At 36.6% G+C, this 17,959-nt stretch overlaps 1 protein-coding gene across 3 annotated transcripts in view; it reads left to right on the plus strand.

Annotated features, from left to right (window-relative positions):
• Positions 1-17,959, plus strand: part of DIAPH3 (diaphanous related formin 3) — a 233,767-nt gene that overhangs the window by 57,644 nt on the left and 158,164 nt on the right. The window lies entirely within an intron of this gene.

Here is a 17,959-nt window from a genome sequence, read left to right on the forward strand (position 1 = left end):
TTACAGTTATTAATGTTAATATTAATAATATTAAAAATGTTGTGCAAAGATAAAAAGGCAAGAAAATTTCACTGACTGTAGTAATTTTTTCTTGAATCTATTAGAATAAGTCTAAAGATAATTGTGGTGCCTTTATAATGTTAGGAGAATTCCCAAGAATGTTCCCTGAATTAATAGGTTGGAAGGTTTAAAAGCCACTGGAGGAAATACAGTTTCCTGTGTGTAATTAAACAGTAAAATCTGGGAGACTAGATGATGTTGAGGCCAAACGTTAATGGCTCAGAGGAGGATTGTGAATCTCCCGCCAGCAAGAACATTGGAGTTAACAAGATTAACATCCCTTCAAAGTTGAACTGAATGGACTGGATACATAGTTTTGACAAAACCTAATAGAAAAGAATTACTGGATCTACAGATGAAAAATCAGTGACGTATTGTTAAATCAAATGGTGTAATGGTGGTAGCGGGTAAAAAAGCTTGCAGGGATGAATTTAAATTTTTTAGAGGTGGAGCTTACTGCTTATCTATATCATCTGGATGATATGTGTGCCATCTTATTTTTTTTCAAAGGAAGAGATGCTAAAGATTGTATTTAGAATATTAAGTATGCATCTGAATGGCAACAAGGACCTAAATTTCATCTTTGTTTTAGTGAGTGGTTTACCAAAATTTGCATGAATATTTAAACATATATAGAGGCAGCAATGGGGATCTCAGTGTCTCTTAGCAATAGCGTGAATCTTGGTATAGAGGACAGTACTGTAACCACTTTTAACTCATGGCTGTGGAGAAAAGGGATGTTTCTTTGCAGTTTATGCATTATTTTTTATGATAACACTTAGTCAAGGGTATTAGAGTCCTGCATTTTTTGTACACCTCTCAGCCTTAAAAGAGATTTGTAACCATGCTTTCTAATGTAGAATCATCAAGCTATTCACTAGACTCAATTTGGGAACAGTCCTTGACTATTTCTAAAGCTTTATCTCTGAAACCCAAAAGATAAGAGAAACTGAAAATAGTTCTGTAACCAAGTGTAAAGAATGAACTGGTTTCTACTCTGTTGAAGGGTCTGCTTATGCACTCTTTTCACTGAAGTTGTTGTGGAAGGAGGGACCAGGATGTTCAATGACGCTTTAAGTAAATTTTCTTCTGATTTGAATACTTCAATCTGATCTTACTTAATGTTCAGTTACTGCGTTTTACCAGCTGACGTGCCAAAAGTATTTCAGTGTTGATCAAGAAGAGGAAGTCTTATGTGTATGTATAAAATCCACTGAGGAATTTCTGCTACAAAAAGGAATACAGAATAATATTGAAAAGATTTGAAGCTTTAGCAGATGTTTGTATAAAAGTTCGAAATGATGCTGATTCTAAATGGCTATTGAAGCAATTGAAATAACTGAAGATATTATGGAGACATTAAAGAAACATTACTGTGAGTAGAAAAAAATGAAAGAGCATCAAGCTTCAAACTGTTGGAAAATCACTTTTGTTGAGGATGTTAGGTAGGTCAAAGGCATTCTCAAATCATGGAATTATTTGGTTTGGAAGGGACATCTGGAGGGCATCTGGTCCAACCACCTTCTTAAAGCATAGTCAGCCTACTTGCCTGAGACTTTTCCATCTGAATTTTGGATATCCCTAAGAAATGGAGATGTATGGCTGTAGGGTTAGCAACCTTTTCCAGTTTTTATTGCTATTGTGGTAGTGTTTTTCCCATAACATCTTGTCGTAATATTTCTCGTTGCAGCTTTTGTCTGTTGTTTCTTGTTCATTGTACACCTCCAAGGAGTATCTGGTTCCCTCTTGCTGTAACCCCCTGTTATATAGTTTGAGACAGCAGTAAGAGTTCCCTCGTCCTTTGTCTTTTCTTATGACTGACAATCACAGCTCTCAGCATTTCCTTCTCTGCATCATATGTTTCGGCCCTCTAATCATCTTAGTGGTCTTCTGCTGTACTCAATCCAAAATATCTACATTTCTTTTGAAGTGGAGAGCTGAAAACTGAACAAATGCTGCAGATACTTTTATTTGGGAATGAAGGGGAAATCGAGGGAAATAATCACTTCTTTGACTTATATACTTACATTGGAACGATGACAAGTACCAAGGCAACACTTGCTGATTGTACTCCTGTAGCAACTTACTGAAAACAAAGTGTAATTTAATTGTTGAAAAGCTCTTTTTCTGGGCTCAGAATAACTCTATAATCTTAAAGAACTGTAAGATTATATACATGAAAGAAGTAGGCAAGGGCAGAGTGGCAAATGTACTCCTTTGTCAAATAAAGTCAAATAGACTAACTGCTACACAGGGAATGTGGGAGGAGAATATTTGTTCAGAATCTGGAAATACTAATCAGGGTGTAGATGGAATATTTTCAGCATGAGTACTTGAGAAAAGATTTAATTATGACTGAAAATTGTACATATGTTTAAGATATTTGCAAGAAAACACGAAAGTTCATTCTGAGATATTACAAGAAACTATTAAAAAAAGAAAAAAGAAAGAAAAAGGTTCTGGAACCCTCAAATCACTAGCTTTGTGTCAGCAGCTAAAAGAAAAGGGAGTAAAATTACTGCCTTATAAACAGTGTGGAAAATAAGGAACAGTCCCAGGCTCTCTGCCTGACCATAAAAAAAGCAAGCAAACCCAAAACAACAATGGCAAAATATGGATAATGGAAAAAAATAAAAAAGAAATCTGAAAATAAGTTGAATGTGAATGCTTTGCATGGATCTTCTTTGGTTCTTTCATAATTTTTCATTTTAAAGGCAAAAAGGAGTATGAGGTATTAAGGATAGTTTGATATTTGAAAGAGAAAAATCATAAGAAATATCAAATATTTAAGATTTATACAATAGTTGCAGATCAATGAAGAAAATATGTGAAGAGTCTTTCTGGCAACAATGGTATTAAAGAAATCCCTTACAATAATTCATTAAATCAAGTAAGTATGACTTGAAGCTGACTGATACTTGAAATACTGAGCAGTGGAGCAACAGTAAACCTTACATGTGTTTTTGTATTATCTAAAGCCTAAAGTATAAGATGAATGAACAAAAATGCTTGATATTGAATGACAACCCCTTTATGATAGATGTGGTGGAAGCCTGACGGAATGAGAGTAATCGATGGTGTAGGACATTGATATGCTGCCAACTTTGCCTGAATGTTTAGGTATACAGGTAGGAGAGTGGAGCTTAGCATGAAAAATAGTATGAGGTGTAGCAGCCTGAAAAATCTTGTGGGGGAAAAAACCCACTGTAGAAACATAACGAATGGAAATTCCTTCTAATAGTAAAATATTGCACTGTATTAATAGCCCTCTGATCAGAAGATGTTTGTGGTGAGAATATGCTGAGATTAGAGAAACTGCAGATTTTGTGGCAGTAAAGTGGGAGATTTAACTACCTACATATGGACTTGTATCAATTACTTGTTAGGATGTTATGAGAAGATAAAAGCTTTGGATATGACAAATGACTGTTTACAGTATTCTGTAAATCACACAGCAAATCAGAGCTATTCTGGGAGTGGTCCTGGGTTGTGCACAGGATTTAGGAAGTAAGAGTTAGCAGCAGAAGGGAGAATAACCATAATCTTAGTGGACCGGGAGAGAACAACCCAAGTTAATCTAGCATACGGGTATTCAACTTCAGGACAGAGAACTGAATAATAAACGGTCCAGCAAACAAGATGCTCATACCTACAAGTAGTCCAAAAGCTGTTCTGAAAATGCCATCTTACAGAGTCGAGTAAACACTGTACTGTAATTCAGAAAAAAGTTCAACAAAAGCTGTAAGGGGGGAGGGGAGAAGTGTGTGACTATTGGGAAGTTAAAGACAGTATCACAGGGAAAAGGACAGTATTTAAAATGTGGAAGGCTTGCCCAAATGAATGTAACAGGAAAACCCATTAAATGTAGCAAGATAAACAGGATATTCTTCATTCTTTTTTAGAATTCTGAATTTCTTTCACAGGATGCTTCAGCTAATATTGAAAAGTGTATTTAAAGATCTGAAAACAGAAAGTTAGCTAGGAAATTGGTGGGACAAACTAGTGGTAAGTTCGAAAGCTCAGCGGGTTCAAAGAACATTAGACAAATTCAGGGACAATAGGTCCAAAAGAAATAGGAAAGGATGTAACGTTCCTAGGCCACTGTTTGTAGGAAGAGGAGCTTCCTCTTTTGGGAAGTCAGGAGAATAGTGTAGTAGTGATAAAGCTGGCTTTTACTGCAGAGGCAATACTGGGCTGGAGAGATCACTGGTCAGACCCAGTAGGGCATTTCTTAGGTTATCAATCATGGGTATAAGGGTGCCTGTTGTTTGCTTGGAGTAGCTTTAAGCTACTATGTTTAACACTCACAATGCTAAAATAAGATGTTATATGCAAATGCATGGTCTGGTCACTTATAGAAAGGAGAAAAGTAATGAAATGCCAGTAATAAATGCACTCAGTTTGTGGGGCTACTTTGAAGGCATTAGTGTGAGAATATACAGCAAAAAGTTGGTGGATGTCTATGAATAAGTATAATTAAATCAGTGAGACAGTAGTACATAAGCTTTGTTCAGGATAACTGAAGACAGAACCAGCAATGTGTTGCTCAAAGTCTTCTTCCTGGTGTTGGAAGTGGTTTGCTAAAGGTGAGTATAAGATTTTTGAGGTGTGTGGAGTGTACAGGAAAGCAGCCTGTAACCAAAAAGAAATACTTGGAAGTATTAAAAAAGAAAAAAAAACTTGCAATTTGTTTCATGTATGCAAAATGTAAGAAAGGTAGTAGTTTTATGAAACTGACACTTTATAATTAGTGTGCTGGGTTTATAAATATCCTATTAATAAGCTGATTTGACTTCATCCAACAAGAGTCATTTTTAACATAATGGTTATATTTAATGTGTTAAAGTCCAAATGAGGATTAGAAACTGCAGATCAAACATTACAAGAAACCACTCCTAAATACTTAATTATTTTTAATAATATGGAGATAACTGTAGTTAATGGGAGATGGCAGGGAAAATTAGAAATTTATTCTTCTTTTTTTTCCTAGATATCAAAGGGAACTGATCTAGTAAACTCTAGAGAGAAAGACTACATAATCTTTGTACCCTTTTTTTTATTGACTGGGACAGATTTTCATCCTAACCTTATTGGAGACGGCAGTGCCTGATCCCATCACGCCAGAGCTCATGCCAGACTTGATTATTCAAAAATAAAGCACTTCTCTGGGAGTGCTATCTCTGTTGGCACTTATATTGACCTTTTCGAGACAGTTCTCTCTGATTTTTTTTTCTTCCTATATATCTGCCAGTTTTCTTTGAACTATGCCAGTAAGCATGCAGCATTTTCTTCCATTATTATTATAGTTGAGTTTAGGGATATTTGTATAATTCCAAGATACATATTAGAGCTTTTGTATGAAGAGTTTTTTGTATACTGACACATTTAATATTGAAATTTTCATCTAGAATATATTTGGGTGATGGTTTTGCGTCTGCGTAAATTCACATAAACTTCTCAGTCATTGTGTTAGTAAATGGCTTTTAAAAATGAAAAATTTAAGCCTGTGCAAGGAAATTTTTGTGTAGGCTAATGTAATTGATAGAGTATTGAAAAGACTTCGTTTTTAGAATTTCAAGACAAGGTGGTGAAGATCTTGTTTCCTTAGACCAGCTTTATTTTTCAAGGTGTTCTGACTTCTTAGTGCCAACTGAGTTTTCATACACTACATAAGAAAAACCTGCAAGAACTATGCTGCTGTGGTGTCACCCAAATCTCAAGCATTTGAAACCACAGAAGAGGATAAATGCTAGCAAGAAAGTCAAATCAGCAATGTAAATGAGATCAGTGCTGTGTTTGGTATGTTATGGCCCATTCAGCATGAGCAATAGAATCTAAGGGATTAGAAGTCCACTCTCGTCATATTTTCCTTCTCTGGAAGGTAAAATATTTACACAGAAGTTGCTCCAAACAGTGCTGCTTGTAGGATCTCATTGTTAAAAACCTGTAAGACTGCCAAAAATACTGTCTAATAACTTCTGCTAATAATTATGAACTGTGTACAGGGAGAAGTAAAGCCTACCGTGTTTTGGTTTGGCTCCCTTGCAGTTGTATTTTAAACCTTGCCAGGTATAATTTAAACCAAAATTATTTTAAAATATTTTTATAGATAGAAGCTTTTTTCCTTTTTCATTATTTCTGAAGAATGCAGGAGTAAGCTATAGGCGGTTACAAGGTTCGTCAAATAATAACTTGTAGGAAGGACTGAAATGTCAATGGTATCTTGCAATTCACTATTGTATTGGTGGTAAATATACTAGTTGTTTCTGTTCTTAACAGACAAAATGATCTGTGCTCCTATCTTGTTTACGTATCTGTATCAAATATATTGGTTATGCACAGATTGATACATAAGTGAATGAATATACTTGTTCCACAAGGTGGGTTGACCTTGGCTGGCTGCTAGATGATTACCAATACCCACTCTCATAAGATGAGCTTTTCCCAAAGCTCAACTTCATTTTTACATTTCCAGCTACTCTGCCCACTCCCTCAAGAGCAGCAGCAGGAGAGATGGGCAAGTCAGGAGGATAAGGATCAGTTCCTAACAGCTTCTCTCTGCCTCATCACACTTCTCCAGTGCTCCAGTTCTTCCCACAGGCTGTTGTCATTGAGGATAAACCTGTTTCAGCATGGGTCTTCTACTGGCCACAGTTCCCTTTAGAACCTGGGCTGTCCAGGGGCTCCAGCTTCCTTCAGGGCATATTTGCAACCCAGAAAGCCAACCGTAACCTGGGCTGCATCAAAATAAGTGTGGCCAGCAGGTCAAGGGAGGTGATTGTCCCTCTCTACTCCGCTCTCATGAGACCCCACCTGGAGTACTACATTCAGCTCTGGGGCCCGCAGCACAAGAAGGACATGAACATTATTAGAACAAATCCAGGGGAGGGCCATGAGGATGATCAAGGGGCTGGAGCAGCTCTCCTATGAAGACAGGCTGAGGCAGTTGGTGGTGCTCAGCCTGGAGAAGAGACGGATCTGGGGAGACCTCATAGTGGCCTTCCAGTACCTAAAGGGGGCTTACAAGAAAGCTGAGGAAGGAGTCTTTGTGTAGTGATAGGACAACGCATAATGGCTTTTAAAAGTTCAGAAGAAAGTCTTTACTCAGCAGGTGGTGAAGCATTGGAACAGGTTGCCAGAGAAGCTGTGGATGCCCCGTCCTGGAAGTGTTCAAGGCCAGGTTGGTTGGGGCTTTGAGAACCTGGTCTAGTGAGAGGTGTCCCTGCCCAAGGCAGAGGCATTGGATCTGGATGATTTTTAAGGTCCTTTCTAGCCCAAACCATTCTATAATTCTACAATATCCACTTACTGTGATGTGGGGACTTCCATGTTCCCCACAGTGTGGGCATGTGCTGTGATATGCACCTCCATCTGCTGCAGGAAACACCTGTTCAAATGTATTTTTTTCTGTTGAATGTAGGGAAATCTGTGGTCCAGCACCTGAAGGACCTTCTCTCCCTCCTTCTCTGACCTTGTGGTCTTCAGGGCTGTTTCTTGCACTTTTTCTCTCAGTCCTCAAGCTGATGTGCACCATTTTTGTCGTATGTTTTCCACAGCTGCTACTGGCTTTACTCACAGGCTTATATATGCCCTGTGGTGGGTCTGTGTTGGAGGTGTCTGGAACCAGCTGTGTCCAGCATGCAGCAGCCCCATGTCTCTTCACGAAGAAGCCTCCACTTCCAACACCTCAATACAATTTCACACGGGAATGTATACACTGGTTCTTTGGTGAGGAGGAAGGCAGTTTTACATTTTTGGTGATACCAGAAGGAATTTATTAACTCATCAAGTATAAGAGCTGACAGTTGGTCTAATAAGATGATAGCTATATCTTCAGTGAAAAAACACCAGTTGTGATGCAACCTTTTGTGTGTGTGTGTCATGAGTAAGGACAGAGCAAATTATTTTTGGAAAAATAAAAAAATAGAAAAGAAAAGAAATAAAAGGTTAAAGCTATCTCAATACCCTAAAAGACCCCAGAAAGACATTGTTTGACATTTTGCAGCTGTGTTGCAGGGTTCTCTTCCGTAGCACAACCTTAGATAGAAGGCATACAGCAAGGCAGGCTTCACAGACTTGCCCTTTATCAATATTTAAAAAGCTCTCTGATGAAAGGGAAAGGGAGAGCTTTGTTTTAATTGCAGTGTAGATAAGTGTGATCTTTCTTACCAACACTTGCACTATCTTAGATGAATCGTATAAATACTTCGGTTTGCTTTTTACCACAGTTTGATTAAAGGAAAGCATAATTCTAAGGTAACTGGTGAAGAATATTTTTACCCCTGGTAGTCTAGTGAGTCTATAAATGGGTGTGCTTGTCACTCAGTGTATCCAGAGGGACAAAGTCTGCATCTACAGAAGCAGCAGATGCAGACTTAGTATCATGGGGTAAGCAAAAAGGGGCTTTGAAATGCAATATGTTAAGAAGGATTTGAAAGAATTTGCTATGATCTTTCTCTGATGTGCAGACAGAACATTTTCCTCTTTTCAGTTCTTGAGAGGGGCCTCAATGATGGACAGATGAACTCATGGTATATAGCAAAGATTTTCATACCTAAAGTATAAATAGGCAAGTATTGATAAAATTTTGCCTGTGTGTCAGAGAAAAGTGGAAACAATTTTTAACACATTTTTTTCTTAATGATAGTGTAATGTTAAAAGTATAACCTTTATTTTGCAATTATTTGAGGCGGGGAAGATAGCTACATTTTTTTCTACTGTCCTACCGTGGATAGGAGAAAAAAATCAGTTGCCTGACTGTTAAATACTAAGGGAGATCCTCTTAAAGAAGTGGGATGTGAAGCACTCCTACAACGTGACTTTCATATCCAGGTAAATACTTGGCAAACAAAAAGGAAAAACCTGAAGAGGACGTTAAAATACAATCCTTTAAAATTCTTGTTTTGTGTTTGTAGTTTACCTAATGGTTGGGGGAATCCTAAAATAGCACTTATTTTGCAGTGTGATTCTTCTTGAAGCTATAATCATGATACTTTTCCTTTTATTTTCTTCCTTTGATAATTTCTTAGGATGAATTCTGCACTAAGTTAATTATTAATTATATAATGTCTGTGTCATCAGTACACTAATTTGAGCACATAAGAATCATCAGGGAGAGTCTGTACTTTCTTTTGGTAGGAGGAAGAGGCAGTCTGTCAGGAGATGTTATTTATAAAAACAACATTAGAAAAAGTTCTGTTGCTAGCACTGGTGCTTTGACTTGTATTTGCAGTTAAGAAATATTTTGTTTGATATCGCTCAAGAGTTTGTTACAGCACTTGTAAGAAACCACCTAAGCAAAGTGTCCATTCTACCCTAATTTTAATTCAACTGTATTGTAACTTTTTTTTTTTTTTCCTTCATGGGAGAGTTGCAGTATGTGTCATTATTAGGTGATCATCTCGTACCTTCTACACACAAACTATTTATTTCCTGTCAGCTTCGAACAAATTGAGTGCTTTCCTTTCTCCTCAGTGAAGTGTCTTGAAGGTGTTGCTCCTGTAGTTCACCTTTACCTTTTTCTTTCAAAGAAGCGATTTTTTTTCCCCCATAGTTGATTTCTACTAAAAATGCAGTATTGGTCTGTAGTCAACTCATGTTTGATGACAATGTGTCAGTGCTGTCAGGCTAACAAAAGCACTCCACTCCCATTTTTTTTGCAACACTGTGGTAGGGAAAACCTTGGAGGACTTTCATGTTTTAGAAGCAGCAAGAGTGATCCTTTATTGATTTCTAGTAGAGAACATTTTTATGATGTGGATAAATAAAATTTCAGAGGAGATAGATATTATTTTTATATATACGGGGGGGGAGAACCTCACAAAAACTACTTAGTATCACGAGTCCTAAGCCGTAAATGCCAATGGAATGGAAAAACAAGTATGGAAAGTAAAAACAGTTTAAAAATTCTGTCTTAAAAATTTCTGCCATTGTTTGGTCTGATCAGCTTTGTTTGTTTAATGGGCAATACTCATTTAGCTACTTCCCTTGCAACTTGTACTTTTGTCTCCTTACCTGCAAAGATCTTGCAGGAATTAATTTGCTGGTCTTTGTATCACATACAACATATAAAACTCTACACACCTACTACAACTTTTGGGGTTGTGCAGACTGTAGAAGAGAAGGCTCTGGGCAGACATTATAGCAACCTTCCAGTACCTAAAGGGAAAGCTGGGAAGGGACTCTTTATCAGGGAGTGTAGGAATAGGACAAGGAGTAATGGCTTTAAATGGAAAAAGGGTAGATATTGGATATTAGATAGAAATTTTTTCCTATGAAAAAATTTCCAGTGGTGAGGCACTGGAACAGGTTACCCAGAGAAGCTGTGGATGCCGCATCCCTGGAGGTGTTTGAGGCCAGGCTGGATGGGGTTTGGAGCAACCTGGTCTGGTGGGAGGTGTCCCTGCCCATGGCAGAAGGATGGGGATTAGATGTTCAGAGTTCTGTGATTCTGTGATCTTTAAGGTCCCTTCTAACCCAAACCATTTCATGTTGTGTTGTATGTTTATATACTCAGTGTTTTTAATTTCTGATGTAATGTTACAAGCATTTATAATCTGACTAAAGGTAACACCATATTTGAGTGCAATAAAACCTTCATTACAACAGTGCTTTTATTGTAGTCTTTTCACAGAATCACACAGAATCACAGAATTTCTTCATTGTGAGCTGAGAAAATTTAAATGCAAGAAATGTTTGACAAACCTCACTTGGCAAGCCTTCAAAGTCATTGTTGACTATTAAAATTTAAATTTACATGAGCACTATTTTTCAGGCTTTAAGAAATCTGCCATTTAGTATCTTAGTGAATGGCTTGATTCAGAGAAAACCTATTTCAAGGGCAATAGAATTTTTAAAAACAAACAATCAATGAGATTGTGTTAGTGGAGGAAGCTGTATAGAAAGTTGATCAGGAAGCTGATCTTGAAGAGGTATGACTCTGGTATGCCCTATAGAATATGGCAGTATATATGGCAGAATCTTTGGTTCTGTTTGTATTTGATTTGGTAATGCATGAACAAAATTTTAATTTACTCATATGTAAACATTGATTATAGGCCCTTTTCTCTTTTCCACTGAGATTATATATTCTTTTTTTTTAACCTATTAACTCTATTTAAATATCATCTGACCTTATCTTGTATAGAACTTCTGTTAATTCAGATGGGGTCTTATGTAAAGAGCAGTAAGTTGATTACTTCATGTGAATGTAGGGGAAACAGGCTTACATTGTAGCCTTCTGCTATCATCTATGTATCTAAATCATAAATTTCTCTTACAGTTTCTTCATTATAAATAGATTTTGCTAGTCTGCAACTATCTTGAATTGTTAATTTCTTATCAGGCTCCTTAAAAAAAAAAGAAATTGTATCTCTTTAATTTTTATGAAACAAGCATCGCCATAGAATCACTAAGGTTGGAAATGACCTCCAAGATCATCTGGTCCAAGTATCTCCCTACCACCAATATCACCCATTAAACCATAAAGGATGTGCATACTGTAAATGCCCTGTATGTGTTTTTTTCTCCTTTAATGGCAGTTAAACTCTTAATTCGTACATAACCTTCAGAATTTATCTGAAATCGTAGTATTCTGGAGTGGGGGAATAAATTGAAGTTTTGACCAAAAAAAATTCTCTAATTCTCTTATACGGAGGTTACAGTCTAGTTCATTGTTCTGAAAACTGTCCTAACAGGACATATTTTTTTTTTTTTTAATGGTAAGCTTCCCAAATGCTTTACTTCAATAAAATGATTCATTCTTCTGGCTTGTCGCACAGAAACAGAAGTTTATGAAAAGAAAACACTTGGGATTGTAAGATTTCTAGGAACTTGGCCCATTGAACTACTCAGGTGAAAGATTTGGTAGTAAGTCTGTTTTCAGGAAGATGAGCTATCAGCAACAACTGCTTTGTTTTGCCTGTTGCAAATCAGTTGTTACTGTTGGATGGTGAGAAAACAAAGATTTATTTTAATTCTTCTGTTAATGAAGTGTTTGGACAAATGCCCCCAAACCAGCCTTCCTCCTGATTGAACAAAGGAAAAGCTAAAAACAATAACTGTCTGGCATAATAGGTAAATAATTATAATTATAGTTGTATTCTTAGATGCATTCTTCTGGATCAGTTTGCTGCTTCTATCTTGATTTAAATTAAGGGAGTAAAGACAATGGACAACATATTCTTCTGTAGCTATTAACAATTTTGTATTTCTGTTTTATGGCTTTGCTTCCCCACTCCTCCTCTTTTTACAGCTTGGTGGGGCACTGCTTTTCGTTTTAAATATTAGCTCACAAGATCGTTCTTCTGTAATAACCTTACTTGACTCTAACAGCACCTCAGTAATGAAATTTAGAAGCCTTATCTGCTTTATTACTCAGCTTAACAGTTATAAGACTAAATGTTTCCTGCTGTGCAGTCTGACTTGTCCTTTGATATAGAAATGACTTGTTCCTAAAATTGTAAGTGCGTCTGTATAGCTGGCAAGGGTTACAAGGTAGAATGAAACTACTTAGGGTGACTGCTTATCTTTGCAGTTCCTTGATCATGCAGAGTAATGCTTTGTGGGGCTTAAAATCTGGCTGCAGTGTACTCGATAGATGTGCAGCGGAATGTTGGTTTTTGTTGCTGGCATTTCAGTGTGAGATCTCAAAGTATTTGGTCATCTATTTGAAACAGTGGGAAGATGGAAAAACGCCTAAGTGTTCAGCAAGATTACTTGAATGAAAGCTGCTATCAAAGCTGACAAAATAGAAGGTAGATGTAACTGGAATGCATGAAGAGAAACCGGGATTCAAGGCTTAGTTGCACATTGCAGGAGAAATCTTGGCAGATGAAATTCGAAAGATCTGTAATGCTTCTTTGAAAAGAAACAAACCCAGATGAATGAAGCTAATATCATATAGGGTTAGATCATTCCAACTGCAAGAAAGCTGAGGGAGAAAGTCTGCTGTCAGTGGTAATCTACTAGTATAAGAATTGTTCTTTTAATGCTCTGTAGAACTGAACTGGCAGTGATGAATGGAAGACTGGATTTGGTCATACTTGAGAAAGGGGAAAGTAGAATATGTTCACTGCTATCAGTTGACTCTCGGATGCACTGTGGTGGTTTCATACTGATGGCTGACTGAGCTCTACCGTGCTGCTCCCTCCCTCCCCTTCCTCAATGAAAAGGGGAAGAAAATACAGAAAAAGAATAGTTCAGTTGGAAACAACCTTCAAAGATCATCTCATCCAACTGCCTGAGCTCTTCAGGGATAACCAAAAGTTAAAGTATATTATTTTGGGTGTCATCCAAGCATTTCTTGAACACTGACAGGCATGGGGCATGAACCACCTTGCTAGGAAGCCTGTTCTGGTGTTTGACCACTCTCACAGTAGAGAAATTATTCCTTATATCTAGTCTGAATCTCCCTGGTGCAGCTTTGTGTCATTCCCAAAGGTCCAAACCTCAATTATCAGGGCGAAGAGACAAGCACCTCTCTCTCCTCTTGTTCTTCTCAGGAAGCTATAGAGAGCAATGAGGTTGCCTTTTAGCCTTCTCTGCTCCAGACCAGGCAAACCAAGTGTCCTCAGCCTCACTTCATAAGGCATGCCTTCCATCCCCTTTACCAGTTTCGTTGCCCTCCACTGGATGCTTTCAAGGACCTGTAGGTCTGTTTCTCTTATTTTCTCACTCCACTCTGTTGTTGTGCATCAGTTTTTTCCCTTTTTAAAGTTCTGGTACTGAGGAATATCACAGTAATCAAGCAGGTTTTACTGCTTTTGGTATATAACCAATTTTTGACACAGGTGTAGTTGGAGAAAAAAAAGCACTAATATCAGGAGCAACACCAAGAACACTGTATGTTACTTTTTTTTTTTTTTAATTTATTTAAATAAATGTAAAGAACAGACTTTGGCATTTTCTTTAGTTAACCATATCAACCTAATACGCTCTGTCCCTAGCTGTTATATTTAATACGTGTGCATTGATAGATGTATTTATATCAGTTGATTAGGAGAGTTGTAATGGCTTGTCTCCTTTATAGATTGCAAAAACAAACACAACCCCACTACTAAAACCTTTCCACATAAGTCCAATATATGCATCTATGAGTCTTTTTTACTTCTTTCAGATTAGTGTTGCTGAGAGTGTCTGGGAATGTGGACAAAACCTCAAAGTACAAAGCATACTTAAGACTAATTAAAAACCCTTCTGAAACACCAGTGGCAAAATCTGTAGCTAGTTTGAAAAGAGTAAGAGAAATTGAGGGCGAAGGGTTTCTTGTGTCAAGAGGTTATTGTGCCTGTGATTTGTCAAGCAAATACTGTACGGTATTTTGCAAGAACTTTCACCCACCTTTAGGGTGAAATGGAAAGTATATTACACTTAATCTCCTTAAAACTAACAATTACCAAAAAAAAAATCGTTTATTCCTACCAAAATCAGTGTTTGTTCTGTACTGTTTAGATAGATCTTAGTACTTAATGAGACTCCAGTCTCTGAAGATAAGCCTTATTTGTTGATCTGCAGTTGAGTTTTTCTGTTTACCCTGGAAAACATTTATATCCAGCTTTTAGGAAAACAAAAAGTCATATAGATATAATCAAAGTATAATTCTGCTATGAAATCCACATTAAATGATAACTGTACTTCTGATAGTTGTATATTTGGGTCAGTTTGAATGAGTGCTTAGTTATGGTTGACAAATAAAACTGATAAGTAATCTTGATGTGTATAAGATTAGAGTAATTCATCAGAAGTCAGTGAAATGTAGTGAGCGAGTAGTCAACAGTTAGGCACATTTATCTAATGGGAAGAGAAAGATGAAATCCTGTTCTGCAGCATTTGGAGATGTTAATGTAATCAATACTGAATGGACTAAAGCTGATGCAAAGCAGACTTATTTTTACCCTCTTAATCTTCTTCCAGCATTTCAGAGAATGGTTTGGGTTGGAAGGAACCTTAAAGACCACCCAGTTCCAACCCCCTCCCACCAGACCAGGTTGCTCAAAGCCCCATCTAACCTGGCCATGAACACTTCCATGGATGGTGCATCCACAGCTTCTCTGGAAAACCTATTCTTGTGCCTCACCACCCTCTGAGTGAAGAATTTCATCCTCATACATAATTGAAATATATGCTCTGTGTTTAAAACAATTACTGCTTGTCCTATTGCTACACTAGAGAGTCCCTTCACATCTTTCCTATAAGCCTGCTTAAATACTGAAAGTCTGCTATAAGGTTGCCCTGGAGCTTTCTCTTTTTTAGGCTGAAAAACCCCAACTCCCTCAGCCTTTCTTCGTAGGAGAGCATGATGAGCCCTGCTTTGCTGGAAGTGGCTGACCCCCTTCCTAGTAGTGATTGGATTCCTTGCTTTGCTTTGCTTGCACGCACAGTTTTCGCTTTCTCTAGCAAACTGTCTTTATCTCGACCTATGAGTTCTTGCACTTTCACCTGTCTGATTCTCTCCCCCGATCTCACCTGGGGAGAGGGAGCAAGCGACTGTATGGGGCTGAGCTGCCTGCCAGGTGAAACCACAACAATACTAAAGAAATACTATTATTGTTATTGTATAATAATAATAAACATATATATAGAGAGAGTAAAAGGTCAAGTAACCAACTCTGTGTGCTTGACTGATTACTCAGAATCTCTTAATATAGAAGCTACATCATCATCAGTCTCATAAAACCATAGCACAGGCTTTGAAGAACAAGAATTCAAGAAGCTTTAATGATAAGAGTTTTGTTATGTGAATTACTAAAAGTATTAGAAGGTTTCTGGAGAGAGTTTTGCATGTATGCTAATTGGAGTCTTCTACTCTTTAGTCTAAAATTGTATTCACAATGTTTGCCTGATATGCTAGCTTTGGTAGGTACATTGGTTTTCCTATTACCCATTTTTAATGCAGAATTACATTTCCTTTTTCAACACAAGAGATTAACATTTGCAGTGAAGCTGCACCCAGTTTTATAGTATGGTGTGACAGTTATGTGTTCCTCTAGTCAATGAAGACAAGAATTGACTTACATTTCTGTCATCACCATCGTTTTAGTCTCTGTCAAATACTGCACGATATACCAGTAGTTCAATAAGAATGAATGCTACAGTTCTTTCCCATGTGCTTTTTCATACAGCATTTCAGAATGGTATATCTTAAAGCTTGTTTTCAATGGATGCTTTCTCAGTTTGAATCTCTTTCTCCTTTTACGATTGGCTGATCACTTCATTCCTTAATGTACCACAAGAGTGTGTCATAGTACAGTGAATGATCTGTATTACTGAGTATCTGTTACTGATTTGGTGAAGGAGGAGATAAAACTATAACAAATACAGACTTTGGAAGTGATTCTGTTGTATGCCTGTAATAATGCTAAAGAAACGTGATTTTGAATCTTGATGAAATACATACAGAAGTACTTTTTCAACTAAAAGACTATTTGCACCTCTTTTTCTTTTTTTTTTTTTTTTTTTGTAAATGTAAGGTCGGTAAGTTTGTATTTTCAGTGAAATTAGTGAGAACCAAGAGCACAATTTCCTAGTTGATTCCTGTTTGTGCCCAGTTCTTACATTTGTCTTTTATATTAGGGAAAGCTTTTAATAGAATACTTTTTTTAAATAAAATCTTAGAAACTTTTTAGGTATTTTTGTAGACCAGTACACTTAATATTTGTAAGTAATTAGGCTGTGAATTAATAGAATAGCTTCTTATGTGTTAGGAATCATGTACCTAAAATACTAAACTTATTCTAATCATATAGGTAAAATTATACTAATTTATTCTAATATTTTAAAAAATTATGGTGAAGTGATTTAAATGTTTTAATGTTCAAATTGTTAAATATTGTTCCAAGAACAGAACACTGATGTGTTCTTGGAAAATTGTATTGTAGATTCTGATAGCCCCACTACAGAGGAAAAAAGTTAAGGTGTTTACACACATTTAGTGTGTAGGCATCTAATACAGGCTTGTTTAATGGCTTACAGAAGTTGGAACTTTTTTTTGTGTTTTTAAAAAATAGTTATGCTTGTGTATTAACTAAGTAAATTGGCTTTATTTCAGATTTAGGGGTTTATTTCAAATTTCAGTGTTGGGAGCTTCTGTTCTCATTACATTTTACTTCACATCTCTTGCCACTGAGTATGAATAAATAGCATTTACCTTGTTTTGTGGGTTTTATGGTGCTTTAACTGTTTTGAATAAGCATAAGTAAATTTTATTTATTTATTTATTTTGAAAAGCTACAGTTGCTAAAGTTTGATAGTGTTTCCTTATGGTACCTATGGCATTTTAGTGTTGTAAGTTATTTAATTTACTTTCAACTTCCCCAGAAACCTCACATTTGGCTCTAGCTATTCCTCATACCTAAAATGTTATGAGCTATTATGAAATATATGCTCTAAAATATGAAGCAACTGATCTAAAGGTAAAGTACAAATGGAAACATGGAAAACAATGAAATTTCTTGGAAACACTTTCACCATGTGGCTTTGCATTTCTGAATACAAATGAAAGAAAAGAGGTAGAAAAATCTCTTGAAAATGGTAATTCATTTAGATTATAAAATAACTTAATATAGATTCTGGAAGGAGACAGAATGAAACAAGAACTATTTGCACAAAATCAACGTGTGCACATATGACAGTAATATTAGGCTAAGCTTCCTGTGAGAATGAAATACTTGCATTTTGTTTCAATATCTCAGTTCCGGTACTGGAGAATATCAGAGTAATTAAGTGGGTTTTACTGCCTTTAGTATATAACCAATTTTTGACACTGATTTATTGGAGCAGGACCAAGAACACTGTATGCTACTTTTCCTTATTTATTTATTTATCTATTTATTTATTTATTTTCAATGTAAAGAACAGACTGGCATTTTCTGTCATTACCTGTATCAATCTAATAGTCTCT

This window comes from Anas platyrhynchos, chromosome 1, assembly GCF_047663525.1.
Source record: "Anas platyrhynchos isolate ZD024472 breed Pekin duck chromosome 1, IASCAAS_PekinDuck_T2T, whole genome shotgun sequence".
NCBI classification, from domain to species: domain Eukaryota; kingdom Metazoa; phylum Chordata; class Aves; order Anseriformes; family Anatidae; genus Anas; species Anas platyrhynchos.